The following is a 22,245-nucleotide window of genomic DNA, read 5'->3' on the forward strand; positions in this document are numbered from 1 at the left end:
CCCCATTCACACTTTCTTGCCTTTCTTCTTATTGATTTGCCCTCTTTCCTTTGTCCACTGGCTTCTCTACTTGTGTCTGCTTCCTTCCTTCCTTCCTCCCTCCCTCCCTCCCTTTGTTCCTTCCTTTCTTTTTTCCTCTCTGTAAAGACAATTCATTTGGTGAAGACATGTTGGAAGCTCCCCCTTGGTTTCCTGGATACTCATGCTACATATATGAGTGGATAGATTAATTTTTCATCACTTCATTAGCAAGCCTTCATCTCACTTGAGCCTTGCCAGGTGCTGCACATTGCTCTCAGCACTTGGCTTCTGAAGGAGAATAAAACGAGATTTGAAGGTTATATAAATCTAACCATTCCAAAAGTTTATCTTAACTGGGAGGTTGAATAAGGAAATATAAAGATCTAAGACTATCCCAAATATCAAGTTCATGCATATTTAACCAGACAAAAGCATTTGAACCTGCGTTCAGTGCTAAGTTCAATCCTGTTGATACAATACAGAAGACATGGTTTGGTCTCCTATGAATTAGGCATAGGTGTACATGGGTTTCCCTTTCTACTCCAAAGTATGCATCCACCACGGGATAATATTACCCTCCTTGGTTGCTGTGTCAGTGTGAATGTGCTTCATTAGCACTGCAGAGCATCCTCATGTGGAAAAGAAATAGACTCCACAGCATTCTCCCCACAAATCAGAAACAGAGATGACACAATGAAGTAGAAAGTCATTCTGCAAACAGGTCATCAAACTGGATACCCAAAGGCTAGGATAAAAGAGGAATTAGTTAGCCAATCATCCAGCAACTGTTTTCTAACTATTCAGAATGTTTTGGCCCAATAGAGAAAATCTGTGCAGAAATGATGCTGTCTGCTCTTCCCTGTGAGTCTGGGTATCTGTGTGCAGTGAGCTTGGAAGCGTGGGACCACTTTCCTTAGAAATGAGGAGGAGGAGGAGGGGCTGCCAGACTTCAAGACAAACTTAACTGAGATGTCAAATTGCAGCGACTGTGCCTGCCACTAAATATGCTGATATATGCACATGCTCGTGGCTGGTGTCTGCTCACAATGAACAATGAGTTCTTCCCATGCTGGAAAGATCGACAGCTCTATGTGTTCAAATGACTAGACTAGGACTGACAGAAAGCAGGAACTGGATTGGATGCTTGAACTCTTAAAGAACTGAAATAGGATCTTTGTCTCACCTAAAACTTTGCTGAAATCAAGGTTGAAAATTAGAAAACAGACATGGTAAACCTCAAGCATGATCTGATGTGTGAACCAAGTCCTTGAGGGGCCAGTTAACTGTTCCAGGGCTGCTTGTGAAGTCCCTCAGTCATCATCAGAATGAAATCCTTTTATTTCCTTTCATTTAGTAGGCCATCCAACTCATATTTCTTTTTTTCTATATTCTTTGTTTACATTCCAAATGATTTCCCCTTTCCCAGTTCCCCCCTCCCCATATGTCCCATAAGCCTTCTCTCTACCCATTCTCCAATCACCTCCCTCCTTTTTCTCTGTCCTGGTACTCCCCTACAATGCTAGATCAAGGCTTTCCAGGATCAGGACCCTCTCCTTACTTCTTCATGGGAGTCATTTGTTATGCTAACTGTGCCTTGGGTATTCAGAGCTTCTGGGCTAATTAATATCCACTTATCAGAGATTGCATTCCATGTGTATTCTTTTGTGATTGGGTTACCTCACTTAGGATGATATTTTCCAGTCATATTTCTTTGATATCTACTATTACATGGGTAACCAGGCTCAGTCCCAGGTACATGGTAAAAACAATAAAAGATCACAGATGATGCTACTAGAGTTGGAGGAACTTGTGTGTCTCAGAAACATGTCCTGTGACCTCTCACTCTTACAGCCACCTTGATGAGGTCATTCTCCATATTCAGATATTCACAGGTATCCAACCAACCATGGCTTCAGGCTGATTTCAGGATGACGTCACTATGGCTCTGCACACCTAAGCTAGAAGTCCTTTCTTACCACTGGGCACAATCACATCCTCGCTGGGCCCACTTCCTGTTCTCCTTTAACCCACAAGAGCACCGTATAGTGCTACCCTTTACAGGGAACAATATCCTCAAATATTGAAAATTAGATGTTTCTGTTTCTTGAGGAGAATCACAACTCCTAGACAGATGCAGGCTAGGAAGAATAATAACCTTGGTACCTAAGTCTACCTTATCTCAGCTGAAGCAATGTACTCAGGTGAAGGAGGATAAGACCGAAGATGGCACCCATCAAGCTATCCTAAGTAACAACCTCTGGAGAAGAGTCACGTGCCTATAAGAGTTCATCAGGAGGCTACCAACAATCTTAGCAATAGCCACAAGCCAAATATGGCTGTTGTGAAAACAGACACAGGTCTTGACTGTGAGACTAACAGAAGCTATTGACAATAAAAATAGTAGCTGCTACCTTGTATCCCAGAGTAGTGTGCAAAAGAACATATTCGCTTCCAGGAACCAATGCTCATCAAGAGCCCGTTGTAATCATCATTTAACCTGTTGTATTACAGTGGCATGGCTTGCCCACAGGCACACAAAGAACAAGAGTCAAAGGGTCCATCTCCAAGTTCTTGAAGAGTGTTTTATTCTAGAACAAATATTTGACTTGGAGTTACTGAGAGGCTATGAACAAAGAAGAAGATGCAAGATGGGACACTAAGGTGCCACACCAGGTCCAGCAGCCTTATGAATAAGGAGCTACCATCACACAAAAGGGCATGAGCCATGTGCACTATTGAAGTTTGAGAGCAGCCTAATTTAAGGCAGCTCCTCTGTAGATGTGAAGACTAGAGAATCCATATTGTGGACGTGAGTATGCCTGTCAGAACACAGTGGCCCAGAAGAATGTGGTCAAGTTCAGGGGCTGAAAAATCAGAGGACAAGAAAACTAGAGTGCTAGACTGAGGAGATGCACCACTGGGAATGGAAGGGAGGGAATCCTAAGGTTGCTCACACTCTGAGGAGAAGCGCAAGGCTAGCTGTGCTGTGAGGGTTGGGCATCCCTGTGACCCCATCTCACACACATTGTTGTTTCATTATCCTTTCTACACAGCATCCTCTCCCTTGATTTCAGTGTAACCTCCATTACTATCCTCTCTGCCCCCAGATCTTCACTTCTTCCCAGCTCACTTGAGGTAACTAAGGTCTAGGAAGTGGGTGGCCTCTCTAACTCTATCACTGCTGACCAAACAGCCTGTGTACACTAATCCTGTGACCTGAACAGTCATAACAGCACACAAATAGATGGCATGACAGTGTTCCAGTAAAACTTTTATTTACAGAAACAAGCAGTGGGTAGGGAACTGTTGAACACCTCCAATTGCCTTTGTATGAAACCACAGGTATGGCATTTGGAGGAAATGATTGGTGTCTGAGGATGTCATACGCTCATCAACTCTATTGAGTTGATGTGGTTATTGTAACCTGAAGTATGCTGGGAATGGATTAAAAATGAAAAAAAATGGAGAATTGTTCTACTCTGCGAGATATGAAAATGACAGTGTGTTTGCTACATTTAGTGAAGTAAAAAAAAATAATATAAACATTGGTGTTTGGTGTTTTCAAAACATGGTCAAGTGTAATCTAGGCTGCCTGTGGCTGATGATAACCTTGAACTTCTGACTCTCCTGCCTCTGTCTCTGGAGTCCTAGGCTTACACATATGTGCTCTCATGCTTGATTTTATATGTTGCTGATGAGAAAACACATATTAGACAGGCATGTGGTTTATTTAAGTTTATTCTTTGTTTTGTTTGTTTGTTTGTTTGTTTGTTTGGAGTTTAGACCTGCCTTGGAAATCAGGTGAAATTAACTGTGATGGTTGTATATCTCTGTCACCAAACTCTGCACATCCACCTAAATTCATCCCCTGTTAGCAGAGCCAGACAAGGCAGGAAGGACACTGTGTACTGGAGTCCCTGGAAGCCTCTGAGACAAGCAGCTGAAGAAGTTCCCACTCCGTGTACTTCACTGTCCCACTAAGCTGCTTACTTCTTTCACATTCAACGGCTGAAATGAATCCTTCAAAGCAACTGTTGGCTTAAATACACAGATACGAAGGATCTATTTTCCAGATATAGATATCTAAAGATCTATTTTCCAGAAAAACTTTAATCCAGCTCAGCCCCACTATAGCAATTATTGAAGCAGCTTTTAGTTTAAAAAAAAATAAATCACAAAATAGGAGATATTCTTTATGCCTCAGAAGCAAGTGTGTCACTCAGGCTGTGCTCACAGACTCTCTGTGGTAGGAAAGGTGAGCGGGGATGCCATTCACGGGTCAGGGGTGGAATCCAGAGCCTATCGTTGTTGCACAAACTCTCTGCACTGAGCTACATCCAGGCCTGAGATGTCAAGCTGACTGCTGACTTCAGACACTAGATTCGTCACGTTCAACTTCAAGGTCAAGGATATTCTTTTCAGACTCCTGAAGGTGACATTACTGAATCTGGAACAAAAGACTAGAATCTTTTCTTTTCTTTTCTTTTCTTTTCTTTTCTTTTCTTTTCTTTTCTTTCCTTCCTATCTTTCTCTTCCTTCCTTCTCTTTCTTTCTTTCTTTCTTTCTTTTTTTTATTCAATATAATTTATTTACATTTCAAATGATTTCCCCTTTTCTAGCCCCCCACTCCCCGAAAGTCCTGTAAGTCCCCTTCTCTTCCCCTTTCTTTCTCTCTCTCTCTCTCTCTCTCTCTCTCTCTCTCTCTCTCTCTTTCTTTCTTTCTTTCTTTCTTTCTTTCTTTCTTTCTTTCTTTCTTTCTTTCTTTCTTTCTTCCTCTTTCTCTCTCTCTGTGTGACCCTGAGTCTTTCTTTCTCTGTGTGGCTCTGAGTCTGGACCTGGATCAGGAAGGCCTGCAGCTTCCTGAGTGACAGCGACATCTTTTTCTGTCTAATCCCGAGTCTGAATCACTTGGGTTCTGCATCTGCCCTTGCTTTCCACATCCTGTTGTTTGATTGGATAGAGTAAGTGCTAAAGACAGAGATGGCCTTCTTCATAATTAAAATTAATTGTGCCTCTGCCCAAAAGGTAAGAGAGTGTGCTGCCTCTCTGATTTTTGTCACTCCTGACCAAAAACCAAAGACTAGTCATGATTTTCTCAAAGGTCCTCTGTGGGTGTTGTTCTACCAAAACAGACATACAAGTATTTATCGACTAAGTGGTATCAAAGGGTCCAAATTCGGCAGGACGTCCTTTTGTCACAGGAGATAAGAGAGAGATGTTCAGAAGTTAGGGCTTCCTGTGTTCCCACACAGGAACATCACATACAGGAAATCCAAGGCTATTATGGCTCTGGTATAAATGACCCCAAGGGTCACGTAGAGAAGAAGGCTTGATCCCTGCTGGTGACCCCACAGGTAGTTGAACGATGAGGAAGCTGACCTCATCAATAGGTCAATCCATAGATCCATAAATGAATGCACTTTCATGAGATGAGGCCTGTTCAAAGAAAGCAGCTCACTGGGGGAACATCTCTGAATGGTGTATCTTGTGTTTGGTCCCTGTCAGTCATTTTGCTAGCTAGCTGGCAGGAGGTGAGCAGGCTGGAAATACCATCACCTTCCACCGAGTGTTTCTGTTCCACCACACACCTAAAAGCAGTGGAGCCAGCCATGAACTGACCTGAAACCTCAACCATGAGCTGGTACCAGACAGCTTAAAGCAATGGAGCCAGCCACAGGAATGTACCTGTGAGGCCATGAGACAAAATAAATCTTTCTTTGTTTATACTGATTCTTCAGGAATTTTGTCACAGCGATGAAAAATTAGCATCATCTTTACAATTTACCTAAAGGAACTTAAAGCAGGCAGTGACAGGGGTCTGAGTATTGGAAAGACTTACAATGGCTTTCCCCGTGGTGACACAATGCCAATTTCTAAATACCAGCATGCACAGTGGAGCAGAGACTAGCACAGGAAGTTCTTTGTGGAGTGAAGAAGTAAGTTCACTCTGAATCATCACAAGGGTTGTGAATGACTGTCGTGATTTGAATGAGAATGGCTCCCATAGGTTCAAGTGTTTGGGTACTAGATTGGTTGTTAGAGCTATTTGGACAGATTAGGAGGTGTGGCCTTGTTGAAGGAGGTGTGTCATGGTAGTGGAAGTAGAGGGGCAAGGGTGGGAAATGAGGGGTGGTGAAGGGTGTGTGAGGAGGGTTAGCTCCTTCTGCCTTGTATTTGTGGGGCAGATCTAAGCTCCAGAGCCATGCCTGCTAGCCTGCTGCCATGCTTCCTACCATGATGGTCCTAGACTTGCCCTCTGGAACTATAAGTCCATATTGAACCTTTTGTCCTATAAAGTTCCTCCGTCACGGTGTGTTAGCACAAACTGTAAAAGTGACTAAACCAACATGAGGCAACAAGGTGCCTATTTACAGCAGCACCTCAGGCCCAGCATCTACACTGAGGTGATGTCACCCTGCATCTCTCACAAGTATAACACAGAAGCACAAACCAAGTCACAATCCACTGTGATACCCATGCCCACAGAACTGGTAAACTGTCATGGTCTCTGGAAAGGTAGCACTGTCATATACACACCCATAAATACAAGGCAATCTTCTTTGTGAAGGGACATTCAGGGGAAAGAGGATGGATATCACTGGGAAGGAACAGGAAGGCTTTGTGGAAATGCAACCTTCGAAGGGTGATGGGATGTGGATAATTAGGAATCCACCACTAGCAGAAGGAACAGAAAAGGTGGTCCTCACACAGACTGTGGACAGAGTAGTCAGTCTCTCAGTACTCTGTCGGACACAGAGGAGAGAAATACAACCATGAGGTGTGGACCATAGCCTTTCTGGGAGTCTCCCACACCACAGACTACAGATGATTGGCAAGTTGTGCAATGGGGTATCACGAGTGAATAAGTGACAGTCCCAGAGAAAGCATGGAAGGGGTGGAGGGGAGGCAGCAGTTGGGAGAGCTATTTTAGAGATGCAATTGGCAGGAAGTAGCCACTGACTGGCTGCCAGATTAATTATCCCAGAGAAAAGCTCTGGCCTTGTCACTCAGCCACACAAAAGCTTTCCGTAATTTCCCGTTATCAGGAGAGTGAAGTCATAGGCTCGTCTCCAGAGACTGTTGTAAGGTGGCTTCTGACCCCTGATGACCTACTCCACCTGTCCTCCAGGTGGCTCTCGGGTGTCCCTGTACAGAAACTGCCTTCCCACCCAGAAACATTCTCTAAATTATCCACAGAGAAGCATCCTTCTTATGAGACTGATCACCTCACTTTGCCTGGCCGGAGTTCTTCCCACATCTTTATAGCTATGGGATTGTGGCAAACATCAACTACATGTTGCCCCATCACTATCCTGCCTGGATAAATCTCCTCTGAGAAAACTAGAACACCCTGTTGGCAACCTTTCCCTACCTTTATCATACCTCCTTGACCAAAGGGCAGCACTGTCTGGTTTTCTCCTTACACACAGTGTTTCCCCTGAGGATGATCGTGTCTAAGCAATGATTTCACCACAATCATTTAGATCAAAGGGGTTGTAACAGAAATGCCCCTAATTCACAGCTAGCCAGAAAAACCAATATAGCAGAATAAAAAACCACAGCCATTTACTATTCCCTCTGTCCCAGTGCAGGGTACCTGTTAGGTCGTGCTTAAGGGCTGACGTTTGGTCTCTCTGCCCTTCTGGCACAGCACAGCCTCACCTGTGGCTTTGCATCCGAACAGAGATAAAGATCTAATTTCAAGATTACTTATGACAAATGAAGAATTTGGGATTTGCATAACAAGATCATGCAGGGCATCAGAAAGGGAAGCTGATGCCCAATCTGAGTAGGTTATACCAGCCACACTGCAGCTCTCCCATGACAACTTCCCTAGAGCAGTACTCCGAGAGCTGGCCACACACATCTGTACCCGGTCTGCGAATACTGTGCTGATATAGCTATACACAGAGGCAGCTGTGTCCCGGATGAGGCCACTGCTCTGCCTCATCTGACAAGCATCCCCCAGTTCTCCTTAGCTAGTGTGGAAAGGGGTTGCAAGGTGGGAGGTGTGCAGTAAAGCTGGTCTTCAATGGTTGTCTCAGCTGAGAGCCCTAGACCCACTTTTCTATTAGGACGCACAGCACCAGATGATATCCTCTGAAGTAAGGCCCCAGGGTTGGGAAGAAAGAAGGGGAGTGGGCATGCTCATTGTATTTGTATAAGCCAACCTTCAGGTACTGTGCAAGATGGGAGACAAAGCCAGGTCTCAGTGTCTCATCTCTTTGACTAGAGCTGGCTTTGAGACATGCATATGACAGAGAAAAGGGTAGTAGAGCAAATAGGGAGTCAGAAAGCTTCCTCTTTGACACATGACCCTTGCAGTCCTGTTAAACCTGTGCTGGATGGGAAGATGTCCATACTGAAGGATTAGCAAGCAGCCACACGTTATCAGAAAGGTCTGAATCTTCCACCCAGTCTTAATCAGTTCTGCAATAGCTTGGGCCATCAGTGAAAGAGTGCGTCTCTGCTCCAGCTGTCAATAGGTATGCCTTAAGCAGGTTAGATTCCAAATGTGTTTCCTTATCATAGTAAGGCCCGCCTTTTAGCTCCTTAGTGTCAGATACAAGGCTGCAGGATCCTTGTACAGAACAGTACTGCTGGGGGAAGGGAGCAATCTTAAAGTGGGGGCCAATGGAGAAGAGCCTGCAGCCTGGTTTGGAAAGGAACCCATCCAAAGAAAAAGTCTAATGGGAAGCAAAGGGGTCAGAGACACGTGAGCCCCCTTGCTACTCTACAGCCTGCTTCCACTTGGGTCTGGTCCCGCTCACATATCCTCCTGTGAGGCTGTGGCATATACAATATCACTGAGAATTCTTGCTGCTTGCAGGTGTGTGTGTGTGTGTGTGTGTGTGTGTGTGTGTGATATACTTTCTCTGTCTAACCTGTGATAGGTGTGGGGCAGATAGGTAGAAAGTGCGACATTAATGCCTGGGAATAAGGAGAGGCTCTAGCCAGAAGTAGATGGCGAAGAGGAAGAAGACAGGAAAGAGAGCAGGTTTTGCAGAAAAGGCCATGAGGTCAGTACTCAGTACTCAGTACTGAGTCAGTCAGAGGAGACATGGTGAGTGGCTGATATTTGCAAATAATGACTGAATCTCAACAAGTTCAACTTGGAGGTGACTTAGGATCCAAGGAACAGGGGAGAGGAATGGGAGCGGCCATGAGCTTGGAACCTGAAGAGAATGCGCACACATTCAGCATGCCTGTCCCCCCACAACATGTATACACCCTATGCACATACATACATTCAGCATGCCTGCCCCCCACAACATGTATACACCCTATGCACATACATACATTCAGCATGTCTGCCCCCCACAACATGTATACACCCTATGCACATACATACATTCAGCATGTCTGCCCCCCCACAACATGTATACACCCTATGCACGTACATACGTACATTCAGCATGCATGCACCCCACAACATGTATACACCCTATGCACATACATACATTCAGCATGCCTGCCCCCCCACAACATGTATACACCCTATGCACATACATACATTCAGCATGCCTGCCCCCCCACAACATGTATACACCCTATGCACGTACATACGTACATTCAGCATGCATGCACCCCACAACATGTATACACCCTATGCACATACATACATTCAGCATGCCTGCCCCCCACAACATGTATACACCCTATGCACGTACGTATGTACATTCAGCATGCCTGCCCCCCACAACATGTATACACTCTATGCACGTACGTACATACATTCAGCATGTCTGCCCCCCCACAACATGTATACACCCTATGCACGTACGTATGTACATTCAGCATGCCTGCCCCCCACAACATGTATACACCCTATGCACGTATGTACATACATTCAGCATGTCTGCCCCCACAACATGTATACACCCTATGCACGTACGTATGTACATTCAGCATGCCTGCCCTCCCACAACATGTATACACCCTATGTACATACGTACATTCAGCATGCCTGCCCCCCCACAACATGTATACACCCTATGCACATACATACATTCAGCATGCCTGCCCCCCCACAACATGTATACACCCTATGCACATACATACATTCAGCATGTCTGCCCCCCCACAACATGTATACACCCTATGCACGTACATACATACATTCAGCATGTCTGCCCCCCCACAACATGTATACACCCTATACACGTACATACATACATTCAGCATGCCTGCCCCCCACAACATGTATACACCCTATGCACATACATACGTACATTCAGCATGCATGCACCCCACAACATGTATACACCCTATGCACGTATGTACATACATTCAGCATGTCTGCCCCCCCACAACATGTATACACCCTATGCACGTATGTACGTACATTCAGCATGTCTGCCTCCCCACAACATGTATACACCCTATGCACGTACGTACGTACATTCAGCATGTCTGCCTCCCCACAACATGTATACACCCTATGCTCATGATACATCACTTTCTGGGAGAGGCACTTATCTGATAGGAAAACAAAACATTAGAACTCGAGTTAGGCAAAGAACCCTACAAGCTCTCCCCATCTTGTCCATCTGAACCACACTGAGCTGACGCACAGTGGCAGCTTACTTAGGAGGCCCTGCAGAGGGCCCAGTGCCTGGTCCAGGGGATACCTGGTTACATTAAGCAAGATCTGAAAGCAGATAACTTAGACCTTCTGGAGAAGGCTATGTCAACAGGTCTAAGAACCTTTAATTTTGTGTGAAGTGCTGAGACCAAGTCCAGAGTCTCACACAGACACCGGCAGATATTCCACCACTGAGCTACCTCTCCATCTTCTTTCTTAGGTTTTATTTTAAGGCAGGGTTTTACTAAGTTGCCAAGTTGGTCTTGAACTCGTGATACTGAGCTGTCAGTCTCCCTAGTAGAGTAACTGGGATGATAGTCCGACACCAAGATTCTTAGCCAAATAACTATTATTTTTAGGAAGTTGTGAGCGTATAAAGAGGAAGGAAGAAAGCCATGCCTGATGCTTCCATGGGAGACTTGGCGAGGATATGCCTGATGATCAGATACTGTGGAGCTGCTTCCACAGCTGTGGTCCGACCCTGAAAATATTGAACAAGTATGCATGGATACTGCTACTCACGGAGTCATTATTCTGGAAGCCACGTGTAAAGCTGATCTTAGTTTGAAATCAGGAAGTCTTTCTAAGCTGAGAACTGTTTTGAAATATGCCCTGAACAGCTCACCTACCTATGCCTCAGTTGGCAAGGGATGCCGGGACTCTGTTGTTGCTCTGCTATTAGCATTGTTAAAAACAGATCTTTCTAACATGCCTCTATGAAGAGAAGTCACAGATACACATAGAGATTGGCAGAGCAGAGGAAAACAACTTACGTCCATGATTTGCTTCATTTTGTAAATCATATTGCGTGTGGGTGCATGCTGCTGTGTGTGCATATTAGTGTACATGCACATAAAGGCCTGAGAGGAATGATAAGTGTATTCCTTAAATTAAGTGCTTTGCTCCTTAATTTTTGAGGCAGGGTCTCTCACTGGGTCTGGGGCTCATTGACTGAATAGAAGGGCTGACCAGTCAGCCCCAGGGATTCTTCTGTGTCTGAGACACATCCACCATGCTCAGCTTTGTATGAGTGCTGGAGAATCCAGATTTCTATCCTCAGTCTTTCCGGCACTTTACTGACTAAGCTATCTCCTCTCCCCATTTCCATTATTTTTTTCTTTAAAATTTCCAGCTCAAGAGCTGGAGAGATGGCCTAGCTTTTGGAAAGATGGCTCAGCAGTTAAGAGGACTCGCTGCTCTCAGACAGAATCCAGGATCAACTCCTCGCACCTACAAGGAGGCTCACCACCATCTGCTTCTCCATCTCCAGATAATCTAACGTTCTGATCTGGTCTTTGCAAGTACTAGGTATGCCGGTGGTACATATACACACATGCAGACACACTATATATAAAATGAAAATAAATCTTCAAAAATGTTTCCAGTTGACTTACAAGAAACAATAGGAAGTTTACTAATGAGGACTGCAAAATTAAGATTCACTCATTTTGTTGACTATGTAGTTAATAAAAAAAAATAATGCAGAAACAATAAATATAGGTTGTCATATGTTTAGGTAGAAGAGACTTTTAGAGAGGAAGCAGGCATCAAGTATGCCTATGGTTGTGTGATTACGTATCTGATAGAATTCAGTAATTCTGCAGATTCTTGCTGCCTTTATGTAAGACCCCAGAAGCCTTCAGTGTAATGTATTTGCTAGCAACATTCTGAATGGGTTCTTTTTGCCCACAGCTGTTTTCCTAAGAGTCCCCTTTCATCGGCTTCTTACCTTGATATATACCTGGCTGGAACGGGAGTCAGAAAATATGGGTCCTTGTCGTGCAACTGTACGCAACTTTCGATCCTACTTGGTCCCATTTTAAACCAGAACTGAAACAAGTGGAAAATGCCTATCTTGCACACATTTTTATGGCAAATTTTACCTTTGCTATTTGATCTCAATAGATGAGTAACTTCTGAGAGTGGTTAGTCTTTTCCTACCATCCCTCCCCCCACACCACACCCACCCCATACATACTGGGTCACACTCCTTTTGCATATTTTCTCATCCCTTCTACCATGATATTTGTTTCCCAATATGCAGAGGGAAGTTTCCTGTGACATCTTTTGACTTTTTGAAAGGTTAGATGATTTTATTAAATTGGACATGTATTCTTAAAAGCCTCCCAATTTAAAATTGATACATAAACATACACATACACGTGGCATGTGACATTTATGGGCATGCATTCACTGAATAGAGTCCACATAGGAGCTGGTCCTCTGATGTCAAACCCTTCTTTCTGACAGAAACATTCAACCTCCTGTCTTCAAGGACTGTAAAATATACAGTGACTTATTTCTATCTGGAAATACCAAGGCCTTTTGCCTTTATCTGGCCATGTGCAGTCCCCCTCTCTTTATTTCAATTTTATTTAAAAAGCTACCAATAACAGTGTCCTAGAAAGGTTCCATGACTCTACTGAGAAGGCTCAAATCCTGGGGTGAAGTAAAGGCTTTCTACTTCTTCCAGGGTCTAACTTCCTTATCCTATGTCCTTCCCCACCACAAGCACCACACCTTCTGTTCCACTGGGGTACTCTGTATCCCTGGCCCACTTGAGCTATGGCTGAACAGGACATTGGATGCAGTGGTAAGTGGGGGTGTTTATTTGAAACCACAGGTTCTTGCTTGTAATTTTTTGTACCTTCTACTCTAGGCTACCAGAATGAGGCCATGGGTTGTGTAATAGATTTTAGCTACTAAAAATGTGTTCCCCTTGAACCCGGGCATACCCTTAATGCTGCCTCTGAACAGAATGGTAAGCCACAAAGATGCAGGACGCTTTAAGTACAAACCAATAACTTCACTTGCCTGTTTTACGATAAAGAAGACCCAAGGGAGTCATGGAGCTGAGAGAAACCAAGAGGTGACCTCAGAGCCATCCCAGTGTGTGCCTATGATTTCTGTCAGAGGGCCTGTCCACCTACAGTTGTTATAAAAGAACGTTTGTCAAAAGTGTGGCTTTATTTCAAGTCAAAGGCATAAGATAGATAAAATTAACAAAGGAAGTGTAAGACAAAGTTAATGCTTAGGCACAGGCATGAGTTGCGTGGGGTGATTTTTCTACATTACCAAAAGGCATTGGGTTTTGTGAATAGCATGTCATTTCCATGACCTCTATGAGGCTGTGTTGGGCCATCACCATCAAGATATTTGGTGAGCCAGGTGGTGGTGGTGCACGCCTGTAATCCCAGCACTTGGGAGGAAGAGGCAGGTAGATTTCTGAGTTCGAGGCCAGCCTGGTCTACAGAGTGAGTTCCAGGACAGCCAGGGACTGTACAGAGAAACCCTGTCTCTGAAAACACCAAATCAAAAAAAAAAAAAAAGATATTTGGTGAGAGTACCCCACTCCTCTCCTCTCCTTTCAAGCAGTGGGGATAAAAAGGAGATTTGAGAAGTAGTGGATTCCGTTTTCTCCTCTGAAACAGTATGCAAATAGGTGGCAGCTGAACTTATGTGTTCAAAGTCACCAAGTCTTGTGGAAAGTCAGACTACAACACACTGCCTTCCAGACAGCACCTTCCAAATGGGCTCCAGGTCATGCCAAGGTGAGCTACAAATGGAAATTTCACTTTAAAAAGAAAAGGGACACGGAACCAAATAAAACCGGAAAGGATGGCGACCTGTTTGGTCCTTGGTGGAAATGCCTTTCGGTAGAAGCTCATAGAAAAATAATCAAGACATTAATGAGTCATTTCGGACGTCCCAAAGAATTAGCTGGAAACTTACAATGCACACATAGTCAAGCTGATCGAACCAAGCCAGGCCCTGGTGATGCTCTGACTCTCCGTAAGGACCAAAGAATTCACTAAGGAAAAATATTTAAATACATTCTAGGTCTTACCTGTCCTTTGATAAATGGGCAGAAGCAGCTAGGACTATATGAAGAAGCCAAAAAACAAAAACAAACAAAAAACAAAACAAAAAAAACAAACAAACAAAAAAACCTTGCAGGTGCTGGCAGTATGTGGCCCCAGCTGCATGTTCCCTAGTTATAAGAGGAAGTGAAAGATAAGCCCACACTGGAGATAGACAGAGCTCTGGAATTTGGTAAGGATATTATTGTTTGTTTGTTTTACTAGAGACCTTTTTAAAAAAGTTCACTTTAATTAAAATGTAATTATATCACTTCTCCCTTCTCTTTCCTTCCTCCAGCCCCTCAATGTGCCCCTTGATCTTAAAGTCGTAGCCTCTTTTTTCTTTGATTATTATTGTTACATACATAAATTAATACATTACTATTATCACAAATAAATAAATACATCCTTCTGAGTCAGTTTTTGTCACTTGTGTGTGTATGGTTTCAGGGATGACTAGTCTGCTGGACAGCCAGTAAGGAGGATCATCCCTGGGAAAGGCTTAATTTTTCCTCTCCAAGCAAACATTGGCTGCCTATAGTTCTTTGTCTGGAGATAAGGCCCTAAAACATGCTCCCTTTCGGGGTATTATATCTATTGATACTGTCATTTTCTGGAGCTTATGGCCCAAGCATCTTCCACGTCAGCAACATCTCTACAATGAAAGGAAACTTTTGTCTGCATTTGCTTCATTTTAAAAATGCAAATTATGCAATGGTGAGATTTCATTGGCTGAACCCTGTCTAACACACACTTCACATCACATCTAGTCTCTGGCTTGCTGATGTTTGTCATTCCGGCTGTGATTTACAGGTTGAGTATATATTCTAACTTACGCAGAACTGACTAGGCATCTATTCACATTACGTGTTAGAGGCGTCCTGCTGTCTCACAGTGGCTCTCTACCTCTCACGTGATCCTGGTGATCAGACCCTGTTCTGATCATTAACTCTGAAGCTGGAGGAACAGGTGGCCCAGCCCGTTTGTAAACAGGTGTGCCAACGCGTCCCTGGGGGACTGACATGACACAGCTTGGCGTGCACCGTGGGTCTCTGAGGGAGAAGGGTTGTTTTGGAGCTAACAATATCCCAGTAACAACAAATTAGCCAAGGAATATTTGGGCAACAAGGCCTCCATGACTTCTCTCAGAATCACAGAATCACATCTCTGGGAGGCTCCGAAGAGTTTAATGGGGGAATTTCTTGAATTTTAATTCAGAGTCAGACATCCCATGTAAAACAAAGGACTAGCAGAAATGAGTCTGGAATCTACTGAAGCATGTAGTTAGGATTTCTGTCAGCTACCCATACCTCTTGTTTTAGCAATTGATTCCATCTTTAAGCAAAGCTATGTGGCTTTCCAATCCCTACACCCCTTGTCTTTCATACTCTGAAAGAATATAACAATCTAACTCCAACAACACTTGTATGTTAGAGAACTGAATGGCAGGATTTTAATTCTGCACCTACAGGTTTGTCCAGTGGAGTTTGCTAGGTGGCAAGGTGGCAGCTCCTCTCAGAATATTTAAAAGCCTCACCCGCTTCTCATTTGAATTCTCCTCCTTCTGCTGCCAAAGGCTTCTGTAGCCAATGGCTCTTCGGCTGGCTACACAGTGTCAGGACAGCTCATATTGTACATCTAACAGAGATGCTAGATAGCTCAGAGATCTGTCTGCTGGAAGGCTGGCTTCAGTTAGCAGAACAGGCCTTGACCACACCCCACTCAAAACTGTTGTTGCTGATCCCTGCTACTCACAGCCTCGAAATGTCCAGGAACTGAGAAGAAGACATCTGACATTTACCAATGTTTACTATCTCATATTCTCAAATGAGAAAAGGCTTGACTCTATACCCCCAAGTATGAGGAACCCCAGAGGAAAGAAGACCAGCTATCCAGAGTCCCCCAAAATATCTGAACTTTTATTATTAGCTTTTAAGAGAAGGGCATATACTAACATATGTAATTCATACAGAAACAGTTACACAATGCTGTGCAATTATGCTAATATTCAGGAAGATCGCCTGAGTATTTATCACCCAGAAAGAGGAAACAAGAGATTCAGTTCACTCTGCTTAGGTTAGAAAAGCAAAAATCTATTCCTAAGTCTATTAAAGGAAAAGTTGCCCTGCAGGCATTATCATTACCTTTTGTCAGCAGATGGGCAGACAGACAGATAAATACTTAGGTCCTGACTACCTGCAAGATGGTTCCCTCTTTTGGCTCTGCACACAGTAGGAATTCAAGATGTGCACACTGCATAGATATTCCATCAGTGGCAAAGGATGGAGGGAAAAACTGACTTTAAGGAAACCAGTCTTCATCGTTAGCGTTGACAGTGCCATTGTTGCTAGCAGAAAAGGCTAAAATCGAGAGGGAGGCCCACCATGGCTGCTGACTACTAGAGATCTATCGCTGAACTTTCCTAAAACACAGAATCTAAAAATAATTAGCAAACTTGCACCGAGTTTCAGGGGGAGGAGAACAAAAGACAGGCTCGCTGCCAATCAGCTGATCAGTCCCACTGGACTGAAGACATCTCCCCATGTCCCCTGTCTTGAGCCTTGAGCAGCTCCCCCGAGGTCATATGAAAGCCCTCAGAGCCTCTCCCTTAGCTTGGGGGGGGGGGGTCTCAGTGTCAGTCCTAGCTGCTGATCTGTTTCTACTTTCCTAGGCACACTTGATCTCAGGAAGTGCTCAAACAATGAGAAGGGTGGACAGGGTTAAATTCATAACAGGGTACTTATTCACACCACATTAGCCATGGGAATACTACAAGTAGACATAAAATTTTATTCCTGTGATAATACACTTCAAGCTCTAAAAAAGATCCTATAAAGAAAAGGATTTCTTTTGAAAGAAGGGGAAAAAATAGCCAAAACAAAACCAGTTCCTATTGAGGTTAAGAGTGCTGCATTATAGAGATCAGAAGAGCTATCACTGGTGACGGCAGTCTACAGGAAATGTGGCCAAAAGAGACGTCCATCCAGAAAATGCAAATGATTATGACTTTTCCTATTGACTACTGGAAAGCCAGAAGCCCAGAATTCCTCAGTGTAATACACAGAGCTGCCCGGCGTTCCCAGGTATCTGCAAAGCGCACGTGACCTGGGTCATGGAGGAAGCTGGCGAGTCTGTCTGCAGGAAAGCTTTGCACAGAGGAAGCCACAACCAACTGCCTTCATTCTTACCACCCCTCTGCCCTGTAACAATTCCGATTCTCTCTCTTTCCTGAAACGGTGATGAGCAATGCCCTCCACCATTCCATCAACAAACAGCTGGACAAAAGCCAAAGGACCATACATCCTGGTCTGCCGTGCCCTTTTTAATCAACTTCCTAATTAAAAAATGCCATGCTGGCATGAGGTATGAAGGGAGGAGGCTTAGAATATTTCACAAAATAGCATCCTCTCATCCTGGAGTTACTGGGAATCTGTATCTTTACAGATGTTTATGAGTGTTCCTGCTGCAGAGATAGAATCAATTTGCTTGTGCCTGGCCCTCAAGGCGTATTAAATTTATCCTGAAGGAAGCTGGCTTCTGAAAGCTCTTGCCCAGATGCATTAGGCAGGTGGGGGTTTCAGGGAACCAGAGGGTCCACCAGCAGATGCAGCATTGATTTCTGAATGTTCACACTCTCATAGACAGCTCCAGAGCAGACTCGGTTTGATGGCTCTCTATGGGGTGCCCTGCAGACTGGATTATTTCCACCACCAGTCTGGCTAGCATTGTTTCATGGCGACAGTGTGCTGTGCATTCAGCTTTTGCTCAGATGGCACTGGCTAGGGGAATAAGAGGACCAGGGAGAGGCTACCGCACCAAATTTACAGTCAGTCTCTGAGAACTGTCCCCCACCTATACGATTCAGGGAGGTAGGAGCCCCAGAAACTGAACCGTGGATGCTAACTTCTGTGAAGACCCTCTGTGAGTGCAGATTAGAACACACTAAGGTTCAGTTTAGACAATGGCTGAGGTGCTTCTCAAGGCCATGTTGGAGCTGGAAATCCTACAGTGAAAATCCTTGTCGACAGACTAAAAGAAGCACCCTCCCCCATAAATTATTCATTCCTGAGTTGTTTGATTTAAAGTTCCAAGCTTGACACTGCACCTGAAAACATCTGAAGCAAATGCTCAATTGGGGTGATTTTCTCAAGGCACTTTGAGGGAGTGTGGTGCATAAGCCATCGAATTTCAGTAGGAAGCAGTCAGTTTACAATATTGAGTTACAAAGTTCTTACAACTATATTAATGAGTACACACATACATCTAAGGCAGGTTTACATGGTGCATCTATTAACCCAATGACTCAAGTATTCCAGCCTATACACAACACCTTTACCACAGCAACTTTAAAAATACACATGTGTTACACTTTAAAAACCATGGGAGAGCTCAGTACATTCCCTTTACTGTGTGAGAACACACAGCAGCACAGAACTGTAAAGGAAATAAGTTCAAGTGACATTTTGGAAGAAAACTGTTGATATTTTTCTTTTCTATTCATAAGCAGCACACGTGGCACAGGGCAGAGTTCCTAGGATGCAGATCTCCCAGTGGGGCCACTGCCCACAGAACAGCCAAGGCATTTGGAATCTCATGGATGAATTACATGATTTAGCTACGGAAGGTTGTAATCTCTTCTAAGGTTGATATTCAACCTCAGAGAAAAAGTTAAAAAATAAAAATTAAAAGTCCCCTTAGAAATCACATTTTCAGGCTGGCTCATGTGAACATACTTCCAGCTCAGAGATAGTTCATTGTCTTTGGATCAAGCTCTTACTAACTACAAGGAGCCTTGAAAACAGACAGAACTACAAGCGGCAAAAGTAACTCCCTCAAGTGGAAACTCCTGTGACATAATTGTGGCCCTTTTGAAAAAAAAAAATGGACTTCACCTGTGAGAGGCAGCCAGGCACAAAGGAAGCCTCCTGGGTAAATGACATTCAAGGGCTTCCCTTCTTCTAAATGGCCAAGCAGAAGGTAAAAGGAAAGGGTAATGTCTGTTCCAGGAAAGTTATAGCCCATCAGAAAACAAGAGAGTTATTCTGCTCACAAAGATAGACCCAACTCTATAATGGAACTGGCATGGGAGAGAAGAGTGCGGCACAGCCTCCCTCTAGGTAGGAGTTCAGAGGAAAGAGAGAGAGAGAGAGAGAGAGAGAGAGAGAGAGAGAGAGAGAGAGAGAGAGAGAGAGAGAGAGAGAGAACTCTTGGGTATTCATTACTTTAGGCTAGACATTTAAAACCTGAGTTGTTTTTCCCCCACATTCTAGCTTACTAGCTAATTTCTTAAATGCAATAGAAGCAACATTTTGTATGCACTTATAGAATAATTGAGATTTTTCCCTATTACGGAAAAAAATGCATCTTAATGTGAATATTCAGAAACTTGCAATTTAAGCAGGAAAATAATCAGGCAAGTTCTACATATACCAGGGGCAAGCTTGTTCCCAGAGTGTCACACCTGAGGCTTTGGATTCACTGAAGGCATTTATTGTTTTTAATTTTATAAAGGGACCCTTTCTGAAACAGAACAAATCACACCGGCTCATCAACAACACCCCCCCCACACACACACACAAACACAAGTTATATTTCTGTCACATATTCACTGTCATTTCTAAAGTACTGCAACACTTTGAAAAGGCTTTAAAAAAATTCAAAACGAAAGCATGGCATGCCCAAGAACATCCAAGAAACGACAGAGATGCAGTCAAGAGGCTGTGGTGTTTATTGAAGTTTAACTTTAAAAACAAACTAAATAATTAGGTCAGTTAAGACGCAGCCCTTTCCCTCTAAGGAGGGTAGGAATCCTTAAGACAGGAAAGGACTGTTCATCAGTGACTCTCCCCAGAAGCATCTTGAACTGAATTTTGAAACACCCATGCTCCAGCCTGCTAGTCCCAGAATTATATAAGAAATGTATGCCACTGTTGGCAATAGAAACTCAAGGCTGCAGGAAGCTTCGTTATTACTTATGAACTCAGAAAACTGATTTGAAAAAAAAACAACTCATTTTTTCCCTCAAAAGAACTCAGTATCAACGATTGTACTCATTTAACATTTGCCCTCTGTGCATCCTACAGACCTACAAAAAAACCCCATCAGTTCAGTTTCCACTGTCCCCAATAAGTAACTGGTTAAATGAGCTAAAATCTCCTTCCAGCTAAGAAAAATACATACTAGTCAAAACTAATTATGTCTGGCTTTCATCTAAACAACATTTGCTAATTTTGCTGGTCTCCATACACTGTCCCAGAAAATATTAATTAAACACGTTGAATAATGGCTGCTGTAAATTTCTGAAAACACTAATCTCTAAACAGTTAATTTTCACTTCACACTTATGCATGGAAGATGGATGAAGAGGCCACCCGAGCACCAGCAAAAGACTATTCTTTTGTTACTGCCCTTAAGAGTTGAACTTTGCTCCACTTTGGGAAGCGCAGCCACGGCCTCAAGAAACAACAGGACACATTTACCTGGAGGGTATTTCAAAGAGAAACCTGAAGAATGGATTTTCTGCGCCTGCAGTCCCTCTCGGCACCTTCAGCTAAGCCAGTCTCTGACAAGCAATTGTTCCCACGGCAGCCACCCCTGCCTTCCATCTTAGGGACTCACCCAGAAAATTCTCCAGCCTGCTCCGCGACTACAAAACTCTTCTAATGCTTTTGAACGCCCACCATTTGTTCTCCATTCATCCAATCAACTTCGAACCGCACATCTTCTCTCTATCGGCGCGCAGACACGGGGCCACTTCTCATCTGTATGCTAATTATTTTGCCACATGGACAAAAGTAATAATGCTTTCAGACAGGAAACTAACAGGCCTGAAGTCGAAGATGGAAATTAATAAGTTGACACCACTAAACGCCGGGGAAGACGGGCATGCGTGCAGAGCCCTGCCTGGTGGATGCGGCGCAGCCTCCATCAGCAGGCAGCAGACAGACGGCCCTGGGCCGCCAGCACTGCCCAGGCTGCGAGCATCAGGCACAGGTTTCCTTAGAGACCACATCGCTGCCGCAGAGGCACACCGGGAGCATCCTGCTGACTTACCCTGCTCGGGCTGGCTGCTGTCCTTTAAGCAATACAAAACGCAGCCATTTCCTCAAGCCCTAACTTCATCACTGATCTAGACGTTTCTCAACCTAACAGCTGTGAGTTAAAACCAGTAATTTCTAGCCTTCCTGTTTACTAGGCTTTCAGCAGTCAGGCAAGATTGGGATGTGTGCTGTGTGCTTCCTACACTGTACCCACAGGCCTCTAAATCTCTAGAGCGGAGTGTGTGATGTGCAGTGCTGTATTTAATGTAATAGATGAGAACTGTAAATACGCAGGCTTACTGTTGGCTGCTACCGGCTAGGTGATGTATCTCAGAAAATCTCCCCTATCGCTGACGTTATGGTAAATGCATATAGTGGTCCAAGAAACCTCACCAAAGTCAGCAGAACCTTGGTGTTCTCACTGAAATTACAGCTACTCATCAGAACAGAACAAAAAGGTATCCGGTCCTCGCCTGGCAGTTCTTAAGACTGGAAACCGGGCACCAGAGAGTTAACTGAAGTGTTCCCACCATCTCCCTGGCTTGACAGCCACACTACAGTATCCCATCCCCATCCCGCACAAGCTCCTTTTATCATTTTCCTTTAAAACAAGAGGCAGAACTATTCTGAGTAACTTTTAGCATTACCAGCTCATGATACCAGCATTTGAAAAAGAGAGAACAGAAAAGGGTTATTTTAAAAAAGAACAGACCCAGTAAGATGCCAAAAACACAAAAGA

The 22,245-nt window shown here is 44.0% G+C and overlaps 1 protein-coding gene across 1 annotated transcript in view; it reads right to left on the bottom strand.

Annotated features, from left to right (window-relative positions):
* Positions 1 to 21,627, bottom strand: part of Myt1l (myelin transcription factor 1 like) — a 394,986-nt gene extending 373,359 nt beyond the window's left edge. Inside the window, exon 1 of the mRNA XM_052186010.1 lies at positions 21,085 to 21,627. The gene's annotated coding sequence lies outside the window, so the exon portion shown is untranslated. The remainder of the gene's footprint in view (positions 1 to 21,084) is intronic.
* Positions 21,628 to 22,245: the final 618 nt, after the last annotated feature.

Source organism: Apodemus sylvaticus, chromosome 6 (genome assembly GCF_947179515.1).
Source record: "Apodemus sylvaticus chromosome 6, mApoSyl1.1, whole genome shotgun sequence".
Classification (NCBI taxonomy): Eukaryota; Metazoa; Chordata; class Mammalia; order Rodentia; family Muridae; genus Apodemus; species Apodemus sylvaticus.